Raw genomic sequence first — 26,675 nt, 5'->3', positions numbered from 1 at the left:
AAGAGATATCACACATACACACACAGAGAAACATATGTGGGCATACACATGTACATGGGCACACACAAATACCATCCCAGCTGACTCAGTGGCAAAGACTCCACCTGCCAAGCAGGAGGCGCATGTTCGATCCCTGGGTCGGGAAGATCCCCTGGAGAAGGAAATGGCAACCCACTCCAGTATTCTTGCCTGGGAAATCTATGGACAGAGGAGCCTGGAGGGCTACAATCCACAGGGTCGCAAAAAAAGTCAGACAAGATTTAGTGAGTAAACACCACCACCACCACATATGTTTTTATGAGTATGCACACACACACATACACATGTAGAGAGAGAGCACATCTAGAATAAAATATCCATCATTTTGGAAGTTACTGAATAAACAGGTGGGTGGGGAGTTCTTTACCCTATTATGCTACCCCTATCACAGGTTAAGATTAAGAACAGAGGTAAGCTATCATGAAATTCAGCTGGAATTTTTTCTTTTCCTAGCTTCATGCCAAAAAAATAATAGCCTTATGCTCCCTCCCACTTAACCTGTCACTGGACAACAATTCACCTGGACTAAAGTCAACACCGAGTCAAGCTTATTAAGAATGCCTCTTCCCACTCCCCTCCATTTTTTCCTCTCGAATTTGCTCATGAATAAGACTGACTCTTCACACTCACCACTTTCCCCATCTTGGTTCAATGAAACCACTCCAGCCATTCTGTTTCAACTGAAAATGAATACCCCTTTCCCATTATCCTTCTCTTATCTTTTTCAAATACTTGTTTAGTTACTTTAGGAATACCCACCACTTTGTTCCAGGCAATCAGCCCAAAAGCCATTCTAATCACGCTGTAGAGTTTACTGGGATCCTATAAATCTTCAGTTCTTCTATCCACAAAGTAAGTCTCCTCTCTCCAGTATTTTAAGAAGTGTTCATCTTAACCCTTCTAGAATGTGACCAGTTAAGAGGAGTTCACCATTCATTAGAGAAATTATTATTCATACGGAAAACATAGGATTTTTCATCCTTTTGTTCCCTAGATCATGCAGAATAAATCCTTCTCCTCTTCCACATAACACCCATAAACACACATTTACATCTTCTCCAGAATAAACACCACATTCAGTCTATGACTCTTTTTGCCTCATGGGATCCAATTCACATATCCTGTTGTCAGTTTTCAGGATATACCCCAGTTTGTCATTTGTCACTCTAAAAATGTACGCATGCATACTAAGTCACTTCAGTTGTGTCCGACTCTTTGCAATGCTATGGACTGTAGTCTGCCAGGCTCCTCTATTCATGGGATTCTCCAGGTAAGAATACTGGAGTGGGTTGCCATTTCCTCCTCCAGAGGATCTTCCTGACCCAGGGATCAAACCTCGTCTCTTATATCTCCTGCATTGGCAGGCAGGTTCTTTACCACTAGGCGCCACATGAAAATATGGTACCTAAATAGTAACACACTGGTATAATTGATCTTAAAATGTAACTGTCATTTTTTTAAACACTGGCAAAAAGATAGATAAATATTTTGAATAATTAGTAAGAATTTTTTCACAATTATAACTGAAATTATCACTTCTAATATTTGCCTTTAAATATTTACCTTCAGCCATGGTTTGTCCCTGACACTCCAACCATATATTGTAAACCTCCAATTCAATATGTTTTGTTTGCTTGATTATTTTGTGGACTCAAATTGAGCCCTCTCACATAAAACTCATTGTCCCCTAAAGGTCAGATCTTCTTCCTGACTTCTCTATTTCTGCCGGTCCAGCAGTAAGTCACATCCCTGTTGCTCTTGTTGTTTAGTTGCTGAGTTGTGTCTGACTCTCTGTGACCCGGTGGACTGTAGCCTGCCAGGCCCCTCTGTCCATGTGATTTCCCAGGTAAGAACACTGGAGTGGGTTGCCATTTCCTCCTCCAAGGAAGGGATTGTCCCAATCCAGGAATTGAACTTGCATATCCTGCTTGGCAGACAGATTCTTTACCACTGTGCCACCTGGGAAGCCTATTCTCACCTAGATGGCCACAAATTTTCCCATTCTAACTGTCAGGATTCTAAAGGCATCTTACCAGATTTCCTTCTTTTCAACTATGCTCAGCTTTCCCTGCCCACCCGATCTAACAAATATCCTGGCCCTACTCTCTCCCTGAGTCCTCTCCAATTTATCCTGTAGACTGACAGCACTTTATTCAGAAACATAACTTTCACACATTGTTGTTTACTCACTAGGTCATGTCTGCATATTTTGCAACCCCATGGATTGTAGCCAGCCAGGCTCCTCTGTCCATGGTATTTCCCAGGCAAGAATACTGGAGTGGGTTATCATTTCCTTCTCCAGGAGATCTTCACGACCCAGGTATCGAACCTGTATCTCGTGCACTGTCTGGCAGATTCTCTACCACTGAGCCAGCAGGGAAATCCCCCTTCACACCACAGAAACATATATATATATATCCTGATGAATACTACTACCACTTATAGTAATATTAATACATAATGTTAACTGACCATTACGTCACAAACTAGGCTTAAATTTTTACATATTTCATTTTACTTAGTCCTAATTTTATGGATAAGAAAACTGAGACAGAGTTTACACCACATACCCACACTCAGGTTATCTAGGGAGTAAGGGGTTGAACCAAATATACCTGCCAAGTCCTAAAATCGTAAGTATCAATAGACTTCTACTACTTTCTGATCCCAAACCATATTTTTACATCTCTCCATTATTCCCATACAGATCCTAGGTCTTTCGTTACATCAGATGACCTAGCCTCTCAAATTATTCTGGAAGCATTTCTGCCTTCCCAATTTTTGTGCCCGCTGGTTTCAAGGATCCCACCCATCTTTCCATCCCCAATCTTTCCAACTAAAAATAAATCTTGTGAGACAGGTACTATTATTAATATTTTATAGTTGAGAAAACTGATGCTATTTGCATAAGGTCCCATAGCTTTGTGTAGGAACTGGAAACTGAACCCAGGTCTGTTTTACTCCGAAGGCTTTGCTTCTTCACTACACTCTGCTACGTATAGTCAGTTACTATTCACCCTCCAGGGAGTAAATCTTCTATCTGGTCTATCTCCAAGTTGTTATCCTTGCTCTAAATCTTCATAAAATGTATAACTTTTGCTTTGTGAAATTTTTAATAGTGTCATCAATTTTTAACTTTCATGTTAAAGTTAGGAACTTTCTTCCTTTCAGAACCAGGTTGGAGAAAACCACAAATAGCAATGAAGAGCATGGACCCTGGAGCCAGCTTCCTAAAATCTAATCCTAGCACTACTGTTTCTCAGCTGTGTGACCTTGAGAGAATTTCCTGATCTCTCTGCAACTCTCGTTTCTCATTTGTAAAGCGGCCCTAGTACTGCCTAATGTACAAAGTTGTTGCAAGGATTAAACAAGTTTATCAAGTTCTCAGAACACTATTGGGCAACTACTCACTTAGCTATTGAGGGCAGGAATCTATTCTTACCTTCATCTCTTCTAATACTACTTGCACAACTTGGAAACTAGACTTCATCATTCTGTGGCAGCCCAGGGTATGTGTATGAAAATAGAACCGACCACTAGAATGACACACGCACTACGACGGGCATTCCTCTCGCTTCACAGGTTGACTCCAACCAGGCCAGGCAACATGTCTCAAGGGTAAAGCGAGCTTGACTGTGGATCAGTTAAAAGAACTATTGTTTTGATCAAATGCAATGTGTGAAAAACCACACTATAGATAGTAAATAAATGTCAAACTATTATTTGAAAGTGACAAGATGATAGACATCTCAAGAATTGGATGTACTTTATTTATATAAATGCATCCAATTCTGAAACGTTACCTTTACTGAAAATGTGAAACTGCTTCACTGATGACGTTCATGGGCATGCCAAATCATTCCTATAAATTATGTGAAAGTCAACTGCAAGAAAAATTTACTGTGTCTCTACTAAATGGAAGCAATCCAACCATAAACTGATCTCTGTAACTTGAAAAACAAAAACAAAAACAAGCACTCTAGGGAAGGAACATGCCTTAAAGTCCAATTTCAAAAGCAATTTAAGTTCTGGAGATTCCTATGTTTGGAATAGACTGGACTAAGCCTTGAAGCTAAACAGTTGCATTAACTATCCTTATGATCTCTCTCCTTTACACAGAAATGGAAACGACTTCTCTAAAAACATATTTCTAAAAAGAAGCAAGACATACAACCCATTTTTATGTGATCCACCACACAGATGAAAGTTTTTTCTGCACATAGTTCAGTCCACACCAGAACAAAAATGGAGTGGGAAGACATTTAACCTTAGCATCTCTACGTCACTCAAAGAAGGATTTATGAGCATTGGTGGATTTCCAATAAAATATGAATAGAAAATGATCTGCAGCTCACTCTCCTCAGAGCAACAGTTTTACCTGGTATAGAAGCAAAAGCTATTGTTCTCTTTCATTCTGATTTTGAGAAGCAAAGATCCTGTTCATGCCCGTTATCCCTAAGGCAGGTCCTGGCACATGGCAGTCACTTTTAAACATGGCTGAACCACAGCGTAAGGCACTACTTCTCCCAGTCTTTCCAGGGCTGTCCTCCTCAAACTTTGGTGTTCATGAGCTCTATGAGTGAGTGCTACTGTGTGAATCCTATGTTCACCCTCCCCACAGAGATTCTGAATCAAGAGTTCTGACTGGCACCCAGAAATTTGACTGTCTAAGCAAAGATTCCAGTTGATCCTCATGCAGGTATTCCAGTTATTACAGTGTAAGGACACTATCCTTCAGTTAATTTTTAAACTAATAATAATAGCTGAGATATACTGAGCACACACTCCTTGCCATGGGCTCTATAGGCATTCCCTCATGTAATCCTCAAAATATTCTACAGAATAGACTTTGCTCTCATCATCTTTTGCAATGAGGAAATTAAGCCATGAAGAAGTCAAGTAATTTGTAGGAGGTCACAAGGCTCATGGAAGAAACAGGATACAAATCCAAGTCTGTGTGATTCCAAAGCCCATGCTTCTAACAAACATACGCTGTTGCAAAAATCAAAGTCTACATGCTGCCAGTTTTTTCTTAGCAACATATCAGTAAATGCCATGCACAAATGTGGCCAAGAAAATTGATCAGTCATTCATATATATGACATTTCATCATTTGAATATCATCTTCAAATATTCTGGGTAATGGGTCACAAAGGTTTCATATTTCGTCAGGGCACAGAACAATCAACAGCCTAGCTCATTCAAAATGAGAACATTCATTTCATGTTAGTGTCAAAAATGAGAGCTTTTTCTCTTTTGAAATAACAACAGAACTATTTTTAGATACTAACTGTGTATTCTTCTGACTGAAACATGAGAGAAGGTAACCAAAAGAACAAAACTGATCATAGAAGTATCAAGTAAGTATATTTGCTTCTAAATGTAAAAAAAAAAAAAAAAAAAAAAAAGATATTTTTTTCCTTCTGCAACGTTAACCAAGGAGAGAAAAAAACAGACACATTCATGAGGACTAGGGGCCCTAGTTTACTTTTCCCACATTCTGTGGGTGTTAGAGTCTTAGGAAGACCCAGCATGTGAAGCAGAGTGACTTCTCTGCCAAGTCAGTCCAGGAGCCCTGGTCTCCTCTCTGATGGTAGCACTAATAGTGGATTTTCCGCTTCCCCAGCAACAGCCCAGAGGAAGAAGCCAGACAACAGAACCGGACAGACCTGTGTTTGAAGCCCATCTTAGCCACTCAGTAGCAATACATCCTTTAGTAAGTTCTTAACCTATCTCAAGTTCATTTTTCTCCCCTGTAAAACTGGAATATCAATATCTACCTTACAAGGTTACCATGAGGATGCCAGAGGCAAATGCAGACAACACTCTTCCCAGAGTTCCTGGTAATAAATGGGTAATAAATGGACTTACTCCACTAGTAAGTCCAACTATGCCCACATGGAAAGATCTTAAACATACTATTGAGTTTTTAAAATAAAAACTTCTATTTTATATTTTCTTCTTGTCTTCCCATCCATGTGGCTCTGTTTGCTGCATGCATCTCATTAGAATTGCTTGTAAATCTGGTTTGAGTTGTGCTTTCTTGAACGTATCATGTTCTGATACACAAGATGGCAATAAATACCAGCGGCACTAAAATGATGCTTGACTAAGTCTTTCTGGCACAGAACATTCCTTCTGAAGTTTTATGACAAGGATCTCTGGGTTACCATTGCAACCACTCTGCTAGTGAATCAGCAAGTGCTTACAATCAGAAAGTGATGACTTGCCTTATGCATGATTAACTGGGACAAAATTGTATCCTTAAGGATACAGGCTGGAATCATGAGATAATTAACTATGCTTCTTTTTACTGGTTTGGGCAAAAAGTTTTGGTTTTAAGCAAAAATAAAAGACACACTTTTCATTTTCACGAAAAACACTCTTGAACAACGTTTTCACTAACCAAATGAACTTTTTTGACCAACTCAATACTTTGTAAACTCATAATAGTGGTAAACATGACATCATGCAAAAGATTCATTCCTCTATACGTATATCTGAATAACTTAAACCACAAACATAAGACGGGTATTTATGTTAATAGTAGAAAAATACTGTGTCTTCTCTTGGAGAAAAAAATGAGTAGAACATCAATAGCTTTGTAAAAGTTAGCAACGTTACTGTGAGAAATACTGTCAGGAATGTGGAAGAGTTTGAGCCACTAGCTGATGCTTCCTGCTCAGTGTAAGCTTTGTGAGTGGAGAAACTATGACTGTTTCCTGCTATTACCCCAGACCCAGTATAGGCATGACACACAGTGTGTGTTCAATATGAATCTGACTAATAAATGAAGGAACAAATGAACAAATAAACCAAGAGGGAAATGTTCCATGGAAGAAGGTTAGATTAAGGACTGAGGATTGAGGTTGGATTAAACCTAATTGAGCCTAAATTGAGGTTGCCATGTGCTCCTTTCCACTGTTTATTAAGTTAGAACTAGAAAGGGAGGCAGAATACATATGGAAGAGAAAATAGAACTAGGAAATAAACTCCTAAGTATGTTCCATCTTACAAGAGGAGTATTCCAAGATAAGTGAATTAAAACTCTTATGGGATGTCATTTCACCTAGTCAAATTTGCAAAATCAAAAACTTTTATAAAATAAAATAGTGGTAAGGGTATGAGGAAGTACACATTGTTCACACTGTTAGTAGTAGGAATGTAGATTAGTATCATTCATTTTGGATAATATATTTGGTAGTATCTCTTAAAACTTTAAATATGCACATTAAGGGATCTAACAATTCTACTTCTAGTTCTAAAAAAAGAAAACCACATACATAAGTATTCATGACTAAGGATGTTCACTACATTATTCCTAAAACCTTTGAAAACTTAAGAGCATCTGAATTGCTTTCAGTAGGAAATAGGTAAAGTGTGTTAGGGCTGTACTACTTAGAATAGCATGTATATATTCAAAAATAATGCAGTAAATCCAACTATGCCCACATGGAAAGATCTTAAATATACTATTGAGTGAGAAAAGCAAATTAAAAAAGCATTATAATGTAATACTTTATTTAAACAAGTTAAACATGCACACACACATACAACTTCACTATATATTTTATGAGGAGATACACATACCCACACACATACAACTTCACTATATATTTTATGAGGAGATACACATACACACACACACACACATATATATATCTGTACACACATGCACACACACAGCTAACCCTCAAACAGGGTCAGTTCAAACTGTGTGAGTCCACTTGCACATGGATTTTTTTCAATACTAAATACAGTACTACATGATCTGTCTTTGGTTGAATTCCCAGATGCAAAATGGCAAATACAGAGGGCTGACTATGGGATTGACTACTGCTGATTTTGTTATCTGCCACAGGTCATGTAACCAATCCCCCACAGACACCAAGGGATGACTCTATATGTTAATTTGCAAAAATCAAGGTCTAGAAGGATACATACCAAACTGGTAATAATGGTATCTCTGGGAATAAAACTAATTAGGCATTCTAGTCAAGAGGGCCTTGATTGTAGCCCATTAATTATTACAAGGCAGATGTTTTCATGTGTTAAGTTTATGAACTAAAAATTATACCAAAGAGGATACCAGAACACTCATGCCCACTTGCCATTTTACTTGGTAATTTCACTTAAAATATCCCTCCCTTTGGTAATCTAAAGTCTTCATGAAAAAGAATGTATTCATTCATACATTTGGCCTCTTGGTCACTATTTCATCAAAGTAGTTAATGACTATTTTCCATGTTACTAGAAAGTATGGTATAACTGAAGTTACACAAATGAGTAAGGTGTATCTAGAATCTCAAAGAACTTGACAGTTTTACAAAGATTTATGGCTCGGGCCTGGTGCACTGGGAGGACCCTGAGGAGTCGGGTGGGGTGGGAGGTGGGAGGGGGGATCGGGATGGGGAATACGTGTAACTATATGGCTGATTCATGTCAATGTATGACAAAACCCACTGAAATGTTGTAAAGTGATTGGCCTCCAACTAATAAAATAATATTTAAAAAAAAAAATATGCAGGAATCACAGTATTTTTCTTCACTATGCTAAGAGACAACATGGGTTTGTCTGGATGGGCTAGTCAGAAAACTGTTGATTAAATGTACCATATGAAATCAAAACAGCTTAATTAAGAATTAATAATATCTGAAAATGGGTACACGCTGGGAAGCACTTCCTGATTTCAATTTTCAGGCTTCATTCAGGAAATAGCCAATTAATTTTCTAAACTTTCTTCACCCACCGGGAGGTGACATCCCTGAAATGTTTTGATAAATCCTTCAGGCACCAAACCTGTCCCAAATTTCAAGAGTAATTTCATGTGTCATGGACATGTAATCAAGGTGAGCAAGAGAACTGACGTAAAGCATCAGCCTATAAATGTGGCCCCTCCTCAGTGAAGCTCAGCATCTGCTGGGCAACTAGTCATACCCTAGCTCACTCAGCTGCTCAACCTAGAGTATTTTTCTGCTAGTTACCTACATATGCAAACACACACAGAAAGAGTCTCCAGAGAAGCACTGATTAAAGTTTACTTTGAGCCAAGAGGCCTTATAGATTCTGCTCAGTTTCTTTCTCTACTATTGGCTTGTCTGAGAAACCAGAATGGATGATGGCCCCTTACTGCCCACTATTTACCTTCCACACCACATCATTGAGCTTTCATTATGTGCCAGGCACTACTTTAAGCACACTAGAGACACGTTGATGATTCTGTCCTCAGGAACTCCTGCTTTAACCAGGAGACTTGTCCATTCATTCTGCATTTATTTATTTAGGGTTGTGCTAATTACCAGGCATGGGGCTTCCTTCCCTGGTTGCTCAGGGGTAAAGAATCCACCTGCCAATGCAGGAGACAGGGGTTCAATCCCTGGGTCAGGAAGATCACCTAAAGAAATGGTGACCCACTCCAGTACTCTTGCCTGGAAATTTTCAGAGAGAGAGGAACCTGGTGGGCTACAGTCCATGGGGTCACAAAAGACTCAGACACGACTTAGCAACTAAACAACAACAATCATCAGGCATAGAAAGGTAAGAGCCTCTGTCACTGAAATTCAAAGAACAGTCTAGTGAAGGGACAAAGTTACTGAAACCCACAGTCCCAGGACAAAGCTCGACAAGGATTCAGCAACTCAGTTTGTTGACTATATATCAACATAGCCAAGAAACTTTATCTTTACAAAAACATAATCAACAGAATGTTCACCATAATGATAGTATGAAAAAGTGTTGTCGTTTAGGGTTAGGGTTTGAGAGAAAAGAGCTCCAACTCCTACGTATGGAGAAAAGTGACAGGAAAGACTCCTCATAGAGGTTAAAGTTTCATCTGGGACATTATTTCTTTTCAGGAGCCCCTCATAGGAAATAAAAGGAGTGCTAGGAACAAATGTGGACCAGGAAATTGCTTTAAAAGACTATATTGCTAGAGCCATTGGACAATAAAATTTTCAAATGCCTATTTCCTAAATTTTTTCCCCTCTAAATTCTCTCCTGGAATTTAAAGGAAATCGGCTCCAAAATTAAAAGTACAGAATTTAAATGCCACTGAATTGAAAGTTAAAGTCTCACTCAATATTAATGCAAATCTATAGGTTAAAAATACATTTAACATCATAATTGTCAAAAATTATACACAAAAATGAAAAATGTGCTACTGCACATATAATGCCATCTTTCAAGTTCAAGGCTGACACTATTTTTATCTCTGTGTGGGGAATATGTTAAAAAAAAAGAAAATCCAACATTTTTTCCCCCCTGCCTTACATATGTAGACCAGTTCTTGGCTTGCAGTTTCTATTTCTATTTAGAGGGATATTCTCCATTTTGTATGACTGAGACATGTCATCTCTGATTTCCCCAAGGCAAGGCTGGACCATCTATGAACATTATTCAGCAGCATTCCACAAACATGCAGGATCTAAGAAGCAATAAAAGCCAACACAGTATGGGCCTGCAGGTTTTTTAAAGTGGGTTAATATACATTATGTGGCTTCCCTGGTGGTGCAGTGGTAAGGAATCTGCCTGCCAATGCAGAAGACACAGGTTTGATCCCTGGGATAGGAAGATCCCCTGGAGAAGAAAATGGCAACCCATTGCAGTATTCTTGCCTGGAAAATGCTACGGACAGAGGAGCCGGGCAGGCTAGAGTCCAGGGGGTTACAAAGAGTCAGACATGACTGGGAAACTGAACAATGATATGAAGTATATTATTTTATCATCACTCCAATGTTGATGCAGATATTACTACCTTCATTTTAGAGAGTTATTCATTAAAAAATCTACTGAATACTTAGTATGAGTCAGGTACTATTTCATGCCCAGGGTTAAAACTATATGAAATGATGAATCAAATCCCTGCCTATACAGAGTACTATACAGTACTATACAGAGTAGAGTACTCTATTGTGAAAAGTAGTTAAACAAATATATAAGATGATGATAGTGATAAATGCTATGAATAAAAAATAAAGCAAGCTGAAAATGACAGGCAGTATGTGTCTGTTTATGTGTGGAGGAGTACTACATAGGGTCACTCAGGAAGTCCTCACCAATCCCAGTAATTTGATCTGATCAGAAGGAAGCTGGAGAATGTGCTATGTGGATATCTAGAGGAAGAACATTCCAGGCAGAGGAAAAAGCGTTAGCGAGGCTATCATGCCTAGAATATTCTAGAAGGACAGTGGTTGTAGTGGAGTGAAAGAAAAGGGAAATAGTAGATGAAGAAGGGGAGTGTGCTGGGCTATATAAACAACTAGAAAGACTTCAGCTTTGGTTGCTAGTGAGACTGGAGTCCAGGAGAGGATTTACAGAGAAATTGGCATAATCAGAATTTCATTTCTTGCAGTCCAGATTGCTGGAGATGACCCCCCCCCGCAAAAAAAAGTACTTTTTTTTTTTTTTTTAAGTTAGAATGCTACTACAGTCATCCAGAAGAAGATGGCTTGGACCAAAGTGAAAGAAGTACAGGTGGTAAGAAATGTTCCAATTCTAGAGACATTTCTAAGGTAAAGCCACCAGGGTTTGCTGATGTACAGGGTGAGAGAAAGAGAGAAGGCAAGGGTGACTTCAGTATTTTTGGCCTAAGCAAGTAGAAAGAAAGGTTACCATTTACTAATATTTGAAATACTGTGAGAGAAATGAATGTAGTAGAAAATACACTAATTGAGTTTTGAACAAGTTTGAAATGCCCATTAGAGCATCAAGAGGAGATGTCCAGTAGGTTGTTGAATATATAAATCTAGAGATCAAGTGAACAGTCTAGATTGAAAACATAAATCTGGGCCTTATCAGTTTATAGACAGAATTTAAAGCCAAGGGACTTGATGAAACATCTAGGGAGTGAGCACACATAAAGAAAAGAAGAGGTCTTAGAACTGAGCCTTGGAGTGTTTTGAAATTTAGAAGTAAGGAGATGAGGCAGAACCACTGAAAGAGACAGAGCCACAGTAGCTACTTGGGTAGGAATAGAACCAGGAGAGACAGAGAAATCCTCAAAGCCAAATGAAAGTCTTTCAAGGAAGGATACTGAATGGGAATAAGTTAAGAACTGAGAACTCATCCATTGGATTTGTCATCACGGAAATCCTTGGTGACCCTGTCCAAAGTGACGTGGCAGCATATCATAAACAAAAACCTCAACTGAGTCAGTTCAAATAAGAACGGGAAGACAAGAATGAACGATATAGAACAGGAGCATGAATACTTCTTGTGGATTTTGCTACAAAATAAATCAGAGAAGTGGGGCAGCAGTGGGGAGGGCATGGAAGATAAAGTGGTTTTGTAAAATGAAAGATATTATAGCAAGTATCTAAAGGACAACCATAGAAAGAAAAAAAATGATGCATGAGAGATAAAGAGTAGAGAATTTCCAGAGAAACTGTCTTCAGAAAGGAAAGAGGAGATGAGATGAGATCTAGCAACAAGGGGTAGGAGGTGACCTCAAGTAGGGTCCTAGAAGTGAAGTTAAAATATGTGGGGACAGATGAAAGCAGGTCAGAGAGCTGGTAATAGAACTTTGTGAATGTTTTCTGGCTGTTTCTACTTCCTCAGTGAAACAGAAAGTGAGAATTTCGGTTGAGAGTGAGAAGGGAGTTTTCAGGAAAGTGGAGAAGTGAAAGAGTCATTATAGAGTTGAGAGCGAATGGATGAGGAATATACAGTAGAATTAAGGGTGGCCTTCAGAGACCCCTTGATATAAACAGTATGAATAAAAAGTGAGATCAGTCATCATGGTTTGGGCAGATGAGAAATCTATGAACTAAATCTAATCGATACAACTGGAGAACAGCTATATGGATGCCTCTCTTGGCAGCATAAGTCCATGTCTTTATCCATTACCCTTCGACAATAGATAAGCATAACCTACCACTCCACTTCTGATGGGGAAAATGTCAACTCCTTAACTGTAAGGACTGGCTCACCATAATGAAAGAAAAGTGAGTGTTAGTCGCTAGTCATGTTTGACTCCTTGCGACCCAATGGATTGTAGCCCATCCACAGGGTCCTCTGTCCATGGAATTCTCCAGGCAAAAATACTGGAGTGGGTTGCTACTTCCTTCTCCAGGAGATCTCCCCAACCTAAGAATCAAATCCAGGTCTCCTGCACTGACAGGCAGGTTCTTTACTACTAGTGCCACATGGGAAGCTTGCTTTGCACATATGTGTACTCAATAATATCTTAAATTGAGCAAGGGGCATTTTGATTAGAAAGAAAATGAATTGATGAAAGTGATATGCTTTTGAATAACCAAATAAGCCCCTCAAAGCTCTGCAAATATCCTCAGAGCAACTAAAATAATGTGTTCTATGTAAATTGCTAGTTTGGTCTAGACCATGAAGGTATATGGTGATCCCTGCCATTCAGACTTTAGATATCTACCTGCCAAGAAACTTTTGACTCTTAATTCTATTGGTTACTTTTCTACAATTTTACTCCCAGATAATTTTTAAGGGATTAAAGTAGAAAGGGAGCAAGATGACAACACTGTTCACTGCAACTAAGAAATACATGGTGGCATTTAGCATCCTTGCTCTGGAGCTGTACTGTACCTTGCCTAAACTGCCATCAATTCGTAGTGTCATCCTAACTCAAGAAAGCAGTCCATCATTTCATACAAGTCTTTTTAGTTATGCATTTCTAAAATTAGTCTTAGAAATATAGAAACTCCTAGATCCTATCTCAAGGGCATTTGATGATACTGAGAAAGTGTTCTTTCCTTCTCTGAATATCTGCAGAAAAATTGTCCATATTTTTCTTTTGTAGCTTAACATTTCCTGCCTATGATTTTCTTTATCTCTTGGTATTTTTATGTTTTGCCCTCTCAATTAGATCACAAATTTCTAATATGGTAGATATCTAAGAGAGTGCTTGTATGTAGTTTGCTGAATTATTACTTGTTAAGACACAAATTGGCAACTGAACAATAACAAAGAGGGATCTTACACCCTTCCCCATCCCCAGCCCCAAGCAAAGTAAAAAACTATGCTATCACAGTACCCCAAGATATAACATGTTTACATCCCTCTACTGAGAAATATATGTCCAATTTTAGGAGACTAAGCCCACAAGCTTTCTGAAAAACACAGGCAAAGGAAACTTATATAGAGGACATGGCAAAACTCCCTGCGTTTACTCTCTGTCTCTCATGGTGAAAAACTAACACCAGCTTTAGACATAGTGCTCACAGCTGGGCAGTGATTCCAACACTGCCTAACCAAGGATGCCATATCATTACACAAACTGCTGAAGGCAGCTTAATATATTTTCCTCTCATATTATTTGTACCATGTATAGTAGAGACATCTTAGTTATACAAAGCAGTCCATAATTTTTGGCTCCTATCTGTCCCTTCTTGGCAATCTCTGCAACTTTCAACCTTTGTTCTGGCTACTTAGAAACACGCAGTTCCTTGCTATGCCATGCAACTGCAGGCTCTTGCAGGCCTTCATGGATCACGAATAGACTGTATTTATAAAGACAAAATAACAAGGACTAATGGGCATAATATCTGGCTGCAAGTTTGGGTTCAATATTAGAGTCAACAATAAAATGGCTGCCTTTCAAAGTACCAAGTGCTATCCTATCAGCAGGACAGGGTGAATCATCTTCCACTACCTTCTCTTATGCATCTTCTCAATACATTTTTTCATCTATATCTACATCAAAATTATTTAATTTAAATTTTATAATTATGATCTTACCATGAAATGTTACCTTTCCTAAAATAACTATATCTATTTAAAAAACAGGAATAAGCAAATGAACTAGGCTAGGAGTGATGGTTTATCAAGTACTTATTCATGCCAGGATCTATGTTAAGAGTTTTATGTAATGTAATTTAATTGCCTCAATGTGAAGAAAATATTTTCTTTCCATCTTCTTAACACTTTCATAAAACTTATCACATAGGTGAATTAATAAAATTACATAAAAGATTAACCACAAATTCAAGAGAAGACTCTACATATGGACATCGACAATGAAATCAGATTGATTATATTCTTTGCAGCCAAAGATGGATAAGCTCTATACAGTCAGCAAAAACAGGACCAGGAGCTGACTGTGGCTCAGATCATGAACTCCTTATTGCCAAATTCAGACTGAAACTGAAGAAAGTGGAGAAAACCACTAGACCATTCAGGCATGACCAAAATCAAATCCCTTATGACTATACAGTGGAAGTGAGAAATAGATTTAAGGGACTAGATCTGATGGACAGAGTGCCTGATGAACTATCGATGGAGATTCATGACATTGTACAGGAGAACGGAATCAAGAAAATCATCTCCAAGAAAAAGAAATGCAAATAACCAAAATGGCTGCCTGAGAAGGCCTTACAAATAGCTGTGAAAAGACGGGAAGCAAAAAGCAAAGGAGAAAAGGAAAGATATACCCATTTGAATGCAGAGTTCCAAAGAATAGCAAGGAAAGATAAGAAAGCCTTCCTCAGCGATCAATGCAAAGAAATAGAGGAAAACAATAGAATGGGAAAGACTAGAGATCTCTTCAAGAAAATTAGAGATACCAAGGGAATATTTCATGCAAAGATGGGCACAATAAAGGACAGAAATGGCTCTAGCAGAAGCAGAAGATATTAAGAAGAGGTGGAAAGAACACACAGAAGAACTATACAAAAAAGATCTTCAAGACCCAGATACAATGGTGTGATCACTCACCTAGAGCCAGAAATCCTGGAATGTGAAGTCAAGCGGGCCTTAGGAAGCATCACTACGAACAAAGCTAGTGGATAAGATGGAATTCCAGTTGAGCTATTTCAAACCCTGAAAGATGATGCTGTGAAAGAGTTGCACTCAATATGTCAGCAAATTTGGAAAACACAGCAGGGGCCACAGGACTGGAAAATGTCAGTTTTCATTCCAATCCCAAATAAAGGCAATGCCAAAGAATGCTCAAACCACTACACAATTGCACTCATCTCACACGCCAGTAAAGTAATGCTCAAAATTCTCCAAGCCAGGCTTCAGCAATACGTGAACTGTGAACTTCCTGATGTTCAAGCTGGTTTTGGAAAAGGCAGAGGAACCAGAGATCAAATTGTCAACATTCGTTGGATCATCAAAAAAGCAAGAGAGTTCCAGAAGAAACATCTATTTCTGCTTTATTGACTACGCCAAAGCCTTTGACTGTGTGGATCACAATAAACTGTGGAAAATTCTGAAAGAGATGGGAATACCAGACCACCTGACCTGCCTCTTGAGAAACCTGTATGCAGGTCAGGAAGCAACAGTTAGAACTGGACATGGAACAACAGACTGGTTCCAAATAGGAAAAGGAATATGTCAAGGCTGTATATTGTCACCCTGCTTATTTAACTTACATGCAGAGTATATCATGAGAAACGCTGGGCTGGAAGAAGCACGAGCTGGAATCAAGATTGCCAGGAGAAATATCAATAACCTCAGATATGCAGATGACACCACCCTTATGGCAGAAAGTGAAGAAGAACTAAAGAGGCTCTTGATGAAAGTGAAAGAGGAGAGTGAAAAAGTTGGCTTAAAGCTCAACATTCAGAAAACTAAGATCATGGCATCTGGTCCCATCACCTCATGGGAAATAGATGAGGAAACAGTGTCAGACTTTATTAGTTTGGGCTCCAAAATCACTGCAAATGGTGATTGCAGCCATGAAATTAAAAGATGCTAACTCCTTGGAAGGAAACTTATGACCAACCAAGACAGCATATTAAAAAGCAGAGACATTACTTTGTCAACAAAGGTTCATCTAGTCAAGGCTATGGTTTTTCCAGTGGTCATGTATGGATGTGAGAATTGGACTATAAAGCAAACTGAGCACAGAAGAATTGATGCTTTTGAACTGTGGTGTTGGAGAAGACTCTTGAGAGTCCCTTGGACTGCAAGGAGATCCAACCAGTCCATCCTAAATGAGATCAGTCCTGGGAGTTTATTGGAAGGACTGATGTTGAAGCTGAAACTCCAACATTTTGGCCACCTGATGCGTACAGCTGACTCATTTGAAAATACCTTCATGTTGGGAAAGATTGAAGGCAGGAGGAGAAGCAGAAGACAGAGGATGAGATGGCTGGATGGCATCACCGACTCAATGCACATGAGTCTGGGTAAACTCCGGGAGTTTGTGATGGACAGGGAGGCCTGGCGTGCTGCGGTTCATGGGGTCACAAATGTCAGACACGACTGAGCAACTGAACTGAATAGGTTCAAGGTCACGGCTAAGACGAATTTGAACTATGACTCCAAAGTCAGTGCTCTTAAAACACTTCACTACAATGCCTTCCTTAAAAAGTCCTTTGTTATAACACGTAATTTATATATGTCTACTGAATGAGTGAAAAGTCTCATGTGCATTATTGTGAATTTTGTATGACTGGGCTGCAGAGAGAGAAACTACACTCGAAACAAATCATGAGTTTTTTCTATTTCATAATGCCTTGGTCAAAAAATCTTGTGCCTTTAAGACAAGAGAAAATAATACCCTTATCCAGCTATATGCTTTTAATTCATCAAAGTGTGTTACATTTAACTGCCTGCATTTCCATAATTCTGACATTCTCCTCATAGTTGAGGTCTAATTCAGGCTATTCAGCTATTTATACTGAATTCAGCTAATTCAGTGTAAATCAGCAGCATCAAGATTCTGGAATTCATCAATTATAATAAATTTGAGCCTATTTTTAGCATAATTGAGTAGAAGTCACTTATCTACTTTTGTTAGCATTTTCCTCTACTTCTTACACCATGCATAAAATTGTATTGGTCATGTAAGCTATTCTCAAGAATCCTTAGTTGATAGAACACAGGATGAGAAACAATAGTTAAGAAGAATGAGAAAATTATTAGTTTTTTGATAAAAATATTACATTAGGTGGCCTTTGATATGAAATTTCAAAGCAAAAGCAAATATAGACCACAAAAAAGAAATGAAGAATTGAGTAAAGAAAGAAAAACCAAGAGAAACAATAATACCAAATATTACTTGTCATGAAGACATAGTAGCTCTTACTATCTCGCTGTCTAAAGATAAACAATTCAATTAAGCTAAAATAGCACTCCACACATGCACTCCACAATCAAAAAGAAAAGGCACATCACACTTCTCTGTAAGATGCACACATCTTAACATTAACAGTATGCGTTACCATGTGCACACACAAATACACAAATCATCCAAAGGTCATAACGTGTGACCTTTGAAATTTGTTTCAATTAATTAACTATGGCATATCAATAGCCTACTTCTGAGCAAGAGTGACAAGAAAATCTATACTGAAAAATGCTCTAAATCTTTATTCACAGCACAAAAGCAAACTAAAATATGAAGCAATGAAGCCATCCAGGATTTGGCAAACTTAATGTGTAAATACTAAATAATAACAAATAATTTGCTTTCCAAACTTCTTTGTGTTCATTTCTAACATATGTCATCCCTTCAATAACCCTGTGTATCAAGCTGTCTTATTCTGCCTGCTTTATTCATTTACGCATTCATTCATTCATTCTTATAAACTCATTAGATGCATCCAGGCATTCGTTCCTCATTCAAATATATAATGAACTCTATGCCACAAATATACTACAGTAAACAGAATAGGCAAATTCCTGTCTGTTATAGAACTTACAATTTATAATATAATAAACAAGGAAGCAAATAATACCGAAATTGTGATAAGGGTTTATGAAGAAAAACTGTAAGTAAATAGCAGTAGAGAGAGAGAGAAATTCCCCAGAAGAAACCCAGGAAGGAGACGACATCTCTGAAAAAGTAACGTTTGGACATGGGTTTGGGTGAACTCCGGGAGTTGGTGATGGACAGGGAGGCCTGGTGTGCTGCAGTTCATGGGGTTGCAAAGAGTCGGACACAACTGAGCAACTGAACTGAAGTTGAAATGTAAAGACCAAGAGGAGCTAGTCAATAAGTGTAAAAGAATGTACTGGATACACGAAACAGTGATGACCAAGTTTCTTAGGCAGGAAGCCACTGGAGCCTTCTTGGAAAAAAAAAAAATGGAAAAGAAGAGGTAGCATTGTAGCTAGAGCCAGTAAGTGAGGGAAAGACTGTCATACTGTGAACTGGAGACAGGCAAAAGCAACACTATGCAAGGACCTGACAATGCATTAAGGAGTCTGAAACACATCATTAGTGCAGTGGAAAGCCATTAAAAGGTTTTGAGTGTGGAAGGGGAGCTGAGATAATTAGAATTGCATTTTTTCAGATTATTTCAGCTGATGTGTGAATATTAGCTGGTTGGGGGAGCAGCAGATGAACATGAAATATCAAACTAAATTTTTGTAGTCCAAGTAAGATTATAGTGGCTTAGACACTGATGGGATCAGCAAAGTTGAGGAACTGAATTCTAGAAATATTTTGGAGGTAGATTTGACTAGAATGATGATGGATTGAATATGGAAGGTGACAAAAAAGGAATAATCAAAGGAAATTCTCAGCTCCTGGTTTAAGCAACTTGGTAAATAGTAAGAGAGAGAATTGAAAGAGAAATAGGTCTTCCTGGAATTGAAGTTAATCATGAGAATCAATATTGATTTCTGTTGTGTTCCTCTTTTGAATTCCATGCATTTCAATTTCAAGAACTTCTAATGAGCATATATACTAGGCCCTAAGCAAGTCTTTGGGAAATGAAAGCTAAGTAAGATTCAGCTACTTTGGACAAGTAATCAGACCAATGGGGAAGAGAATCATATGAACATTGAAATGTTCTTCAGTGTGAAAAATGCTATAATAACTCTGGTGGGAATCAACGACAGTACTTGAAGGCTAGGAGAGGCTTCAAAGTGACAATTCTTAGACCAAGTCTTCAAGGATAAAAAGAACTCATGTTTTCATTGAAAAAGGTGGGGATGACCATCTCTATATTTTATTACATAAAACCATACATAAAACAAGGACTCATGTCTTTGCTCTGAGGTCACAGAATAGACTATCCATATTTGACACATGCTTAATAATCCCCTTTAGGTTGATAAGCTTTAATAATCCTTATTACATGCACGGTATTCTACTAGGTATTGAGGAGCCATGTTCTGTGCCCTTGAGTCACCCTCTTCTGTTGCAGAGATTAGACAGGCATGTAAGAAAGAGTCAGAGAATCATCCAATATGCGACTAGTCAGTTGGTATGATGTGACCAAGGCTGCCTCTGTAGCATAAGAGCTGTGAGTTCAAAACAGCGATCACCGCGCGGAGTGGGCTTGGTCAGAAAGCACTTTCCTTAGAGGAGTAAACTTTTACTTGCACTCTGAAGGAACTCTAGGCAGTCTCATTTCCTCTCTCTGGTTAGTCATCCTCCCATTCTCTGTAGTGATAGTTTCAACATTTGATACTCTTCTCTCCACCTCTCCTCTCACTCTCAGCAAACAAGCTGATTACTCACTTTCTATTTCACACAGTAAACAGAAGCCATCAAACTGAGTTTTTCTCAATTTCCCACCATAAACATGTACACACAGTAATATCTGCGTACATTATATGTAAGCACATGCACTTATAGATTAGAGATCAACCGTGGCACACTGGCTATGGAGCTCATCCATCTCCAGTTTCTCAGGAAACACTTATAGTGATTAGGCTTTCTCTCTTACATATTGAACTCTCACTCTAATAATACCTTCCATCAGCACTTTTCAATGAAGCACAAGATTTTATTAGCCTAAAGCATATATTGTAAACATCCTATTTTTCCAAACCTTCCTCAACACCAACTACTTTATTGAAACTACTCTATCAGTGACCTCCTTGTTATACTCTACTAAACTCTATTTAAACTGAAAAGATTCTGCACAGCAAACAAAATCATGAACAAAACAAAAAGACAGAATTCAAGAAAATATTTGCAGACAATGAAACTGACAAGGGATTAATCTCTAAGACATACAAACAGCTCATGAAGCTCAATTTAAAAAATAAACAGAAAAGAAAATGGGCAGGAGATCTACAAAGATATTCCTCCAAAGAAGACATACAGGTGGCCAACAGACACATGAAAATATACTCAACACTGCTAATGATCAGAGAAATGCAAATCAAAACTACAATGAAGTATCGCCTCACCTCAGCCAGGATGGCTATCATCAAACAGTCTACAAATAACAAATGCTGGAAAGCAGGTAGAGAAAAGCGGACTCCACTCCCTTGTTGGTGGGAACATAAACTAAGACAGCCACTATGGAGAAGAGTATGGGAATTCCTTAAAAAATAAAAATAGAGTTGCCATGCAATCCTATAAAACCACTCCTTGACATATATGCAGAGAAAAACATAATCTGAAAAGAATCATGCACTCTCAATGTTCATAGAAGCACTAGTTACAATAGTCAAGATGCGGAAGCAGCCTAAATATCCACCAACAGATAAACGGATCAAGATGTGGTATACATGGACAATGGAACATTATTCAGCCAAAAAAGAAGGAAATAATGGCATTTGCAGTGACATATATGAACCTAAAGCTTATCACACTAAGTGAAGTAAAGCAGAGAAAGACAAATATCATATGATACTGCTTATATGTGGAATCTAAAAAAAGAAAGGAATACAAATGGACTTATTTACAAAAAAATAGACTCATAGAATAGAAAACAAATTTATGGTTACCGAAGAAGAGGGAGAAAGAAGGACAAATTAAGATTTGGGGATTAAAATACACATATATATAATTTAAAATTTATATTTTATATATAAATATACAGCACAGGGAGCTATACTCAATATCTTTTAATAACCTATAATGGAAGAAAATGTAAAAAAAGCATATGTATATATAGATACATAGATCTGTCCATGGGGATTCTCCAGGCAAGAATACTGGAGTGGGTTGCCATTCTCTTCCCCAGGGGATCTTCCCAACCCAGGGATCAAACCCAAGTCTCCAGCATTGCAGGCGGATTCTTTACCATCTGAACCACCAGGGAAGCCCAAGAATACTGGAGTGGGTTGCCATTCCCTTCTCCAGGGGATCTTCCCAACCCAGGAATCGAACTGGAGTCTGCTACACTGCAGGTGGATTCTTTACCAGTCCTATCAGGGAAGCCTGAATAAACACAATGGAAGAGAATGCAAAAAAAGAATATGTATATACAGATAGATAGATATATCCCTGATAGCTCAGTTGGTAAAGAATCCACCTGCAATGCAGGAGACCCCGGTTGGATTCCTGGGTCAGGAAGATCCGCTGGAGAAGGGATAGGCTACCCACTCCAGTATCCTGGCCTGGAGAATTCCATGGGCTGTATAGTCATGGGGGTCACAAAGAGTTGGACATGACTGAGTGATTTTCACTTCACTTCACTTCAGATATAAGTGAATCACTTTACAATTGAAACTAACACTTGTAAATCAACTATATTTCAATAAAATTTTTTAAAAACTAAAAACTCCGCCAAAGAAATGTTAAAAGTAATGAACAATTCAGTACAGTTATAGTTTACAAAGTCAACAAACAAAAAGTCAGTTGTGTTTCTATATACTGAAAACAAACGATCAAAAAAAAAAAAAAAAAAAAAAACAAATAAACCAATCCATGTACAACAGCACCAAAGGAATAAAAGAGTTAGGGATAAATTTAACCAAAAAGATGAAGGATGTGTTTAAAAAAACACACACACATTATGGTACTGGCACAAAAACAGACACATAGATGAATGGAATAGAATAGAGAGCCCAGAAATAAACCCACGCACCTATGATCAAAAGAAAGCAAGAACATACAATGGAGAAACATAATCTCTCTAGTGAGCAGTGCTGGAAAAATCGGACAGGTACACATAAAAGAATTAAATTAGAACATTTTCTCACATCATAGTAAAAAAAGAAAATCTCAAAATGATTAAAACCCTAAAAGTAAGACCTGAAACCATGAAACTCCTAGAAGAGAGCATCAGCAGAACACTCTGTGACATGAACTGCAGCAGTGTATTTCTGGATCTGTTTCTTAAGGCAAAAGAAATAAAAGCAAAAATAAACAAATGAGACATTTAAATTTAAAAGCTTTTGCAGCCAAGGATTATCATCAACAAAATAACAAAGCAACCTACTGAATGGGACAGAATATTTGCAAATGATATGATCAACAAGGGGCTAATATCCAAAATCTGTAAACAGCTCATACAGTTCAATATCAAAAACAAACGACCCAATCAAAAAATGGGCAGAAGACAAGAATAGATACTTTTGCAAAGGACACATAAAGATGACTAACAGGCATGGAAAAAAATATATTCAATATCACTAATTATCAGAGAAATGCAAATAAATCAAAACCACAATAAGAAAACACCTTAGACATGTCAGAATGGCTATCATCAAAAAGTCTAGAAATAAATGTTGGCGACACTGTGGAGGGGCTTTGTACAATGTTGGTAGGAATGTAAATTGGTGTAACTATCATGGAAAACAGTAGAGAAGTTCCTTAAAAGAAATAAAAACAGAACTATCATATGATCCAGCAATTCCACCCCTGGCTATATATCCAGAAAAAATAAAAACACTAATTAAAAAAGATGCATGTACCCCATTGTTAACAGCACTATTTACAAAAGCCAAGATAAGGAAGCAACCTGTGTGCTCATCAACAGACGGATGGATGAAGAAGATGTGGTATGTGTGATCATGTGTGTGTACACAGAACAGTACTACTGAACCATTAAAAAGAATGAAATCCTGCCATTTGCAACAATATGAATGAATCTAGAGGGTGTTATGCATTATGCTTATTGAAATAAGTCAGACAAAGTCAAATATTTAACCACTTGTATGTGAAATCTGAAAAAGTAAATGAAAAGAATAACAAAACAGAAACAGACTTTGAATTTAGAGAACAAACTAGTGGCTACCAGTGGTGGGGGAAAGCGTGGACGAGGAGCAAGATAGGGGTAGGAAATTAAGAGGTTCAGACTATGTATAAAGTGTTTAAGCTATAAGTATGTATTATACTGCATAGGGACATAGTCATTATTTTATAATATTGTTATAAAAATAAATGGAGTATGATCCATAAAAACATTGAATCCCTATGTTGTATGCCTGAAATGAATATATTATAAATCAACTGTACTTCATTAAATAAATGAATAAAATGAAAGTCTTCACACTTAAGTTATCCAGAATGAATATCTTGATCTTCCTACAGAAATGAAGATTTTATAGAGCTCTTAAATTCAGTAAATGATACTTCTACCCACTGTTTCACATAACACAGGTAATTGGGAGTCAACTCTGACTTTCTTTCTTCTTATCATTCCTATAAGTAATTCATATCTATGTCCTGCAATGTTTATATCTAAAAATCTCATATCTGTTCATTGTTTCTCCATCTCCACCACCACCCGAATTCAAGCTACCACCATCATTCACCTGGGCTCCCATAAAAGCTTCATAAGTAGTTTTCTGTTTTGTTTTTAACTAGCAACTTTTTTCCCATCATGCCATCTGTTCTCCACATAACATCGAGAGTGATGATTTCAAAATTCAAATATGACCACGTTACCTGCTTCACTCCTCTCTCTCCAATATACTTAAAATAATTCAATGAAACCCTTAATACTAGATGGCTGTGTCTTCCTTTCCAATCTCCTCTTACCAAGCTGCCCCCGTGTCCTCTCCCTACAGCCCTTCTGGTTATACAGCTCCTTTCCTTTCTGAGACAGGATCCTTGTAGATATGCTTCCCTTTTCCCGAATAAATCTCTTTTTCTTTCTTCCCCAATTTTGATCCTACTTTTAAAACTTAAGCTTAATTAGCGTCCCCTTAGATGGTAAGATAGCATCACCAACTCAATGGACATGAACTTGAGCAAACTGCAGGAGGGAGCAGAGAACAGGGAAGCCTGGTGTGTTGCAGTCTATGGGGTCACAAAGAGTCAGACCTGACTTAGCAACTGAACAACAACAGCATCTCCTTAGGAATGCTTCTTTGACTTCCTTCTCTACATAAGAATGTCCTCAAAAGCACTCCCAATGCACCATGTACATCTCCTTTGCAGCACTCACTTAAATTACTTTTTCTTCATTTATAAGATTCTTTAATTTATTGCTGCTCCCTCCTTGAAGGCAGGGACTGTGTATGTTTCCTCACACTATGAATTTACAGGACTCAGTACAGTGTCTGGGACATAGTAGGCACTCTGTAAATATTTATAGAATTAATGAAGGGAGGAAAGGCGGATGGATAAATAGGTTTTGATGAGCCTAAAAAATAATGGAGATGTGGTACAGAAGACTGAGGCTTGTTTAAATAACACATGTTCAGATAATGAACTAGCTCTTGTCAAGAGGACAGTTCTGACAACAGAAAATTTAATTTTTTCCTTACTTTCAATTGTTTTCTCTTTAAATAGACAGTTGTAAAGAGAACATTTCAGTTTATCTACAAAGGCCACATTTCTGTTGCCAAGGGCTTTCCTTGACAAGAATGCTTGCTCATGCTGACTTGCTGGGCCGTGTGGGCTCCTGTCTACATAGTGTAAGACTACAGAAAGCAAAGGCAGTCCCCAAACTAGGGACTGATGGGGAAGAAAGAGGTGACTTTCTACCTACTCTACAACTGTGTGACATGTCCTTAAACTCTTCAGCGGTGACCTATTCATTACAAGGACTGACGCTGAAGCTGAAGTTCCAATACTTTGGCCACCTGATGCAAACAGCTGATTCACTGGAAAAGACTGTGATACTGGGAAAGATTGAAGGCAAAAGGAAAAGGGGGCAACAGAGGATGAGATGGTTGGATGGCATCACCAACACAATGGACATGAGTTTGAGCAAAATTTGGGAGACAGTGAAGGACAGGGAAGCCCGGTTGCTTATAATGCTGTAGTCCATGGGGTCGCAGAGTCAGACATGACTTAGCAACTGAACAACAATAGCAAACAATGGAGTAAAAGCAAGTCAGTGGTTTTAGACAACATCACAAATCATAAGAGAAGAAAATGAAGGGTATGCAGGAGTTCTGTGAGTCATTTCATTCAATCCACACACATGGCTCAGAAGGAATTTCCCAAATCAAGTTAACAGTAAAGGCAGGACTCTAACCAGTTAAAGGAGGTGACAGAGTCCACAATCCTTCCAGTATCCTTCAAGCAGTGCAGCCAAGAATAGCCCTGGGTACCGCAATTCTCCAGCACAGTGTCAGAAGAGGTTGTGTTCCCTTCCACAGCCTAGCTTCTTTCCCAGATTTCGTGGGCTGTCCTGATGCACAGAAATAGATGAGATTCTTTTTTTGGTGGCTTATAAGTCTTCCTATAGACCTCAAGCTTTCACAGAGTCATAAAACTTCCATTCTGTGTGCACTTTAGAAAACTGTTTTTGGATGAAGACTTTGGACATTAAGTTTTAGCTCAGAAGACATCTCTGTGTCCGAGTTATAAACAGATCACGACTTTTTAACGGAAATGCTGACACAATCCAGAGAACAATGGTGTATGACCAAATATATTGCAGAAACAAACTGATTCTTTCAACAGCATAAGGATTAGCATATTTAGAGAGAAGATATTTATAGGATGTTTTAATTAAGCTGTGGATATTAAATTATGTAAATTTTTTACTTCACCAAAATGCGATCTAAAATAGCCCTCTAGATCAGTTAGCATTTCTTTCCCTGTGGTTGGGAGATTTAGCCAATCCAA

The 26,675-nt window shown here is 38.1% G+C and overlaps 1 protein-coding gene across 1 annotated transcript in view; it reads right to left on the bottom strand.

The window, feature by feature from the left end:
- DLG2 (discs large MAGUK scaffold protein 2) overlaps positions 1 to 26,675 on the bottom strand; it is a 2,219,272-nt gene that overhangs the window by 1,720,199 nt on the left and 472,398 nt on the right. The window lies entirely within an intron of this gene.

The sequence above is a fragment of the Muntiacus reevesi genome, chromosome 5 (genome assembly GCF_963930625.1).
Source record: "Muntiacus reevesi chromosome 5, mMunRee1.1, whole genome shotgun sequence".
NCBI classification, from domain to species: Eukaryota; Metazoa; Chordata; class Mammalia; order Artiodactyla; family Cervidae; genus Muntiacus; species Muntiacus reevesi.
Note: the sequence above shows the minus strand (reverse complement) of the source record. Positions and strands in the feature narration are given on the sequence as shown.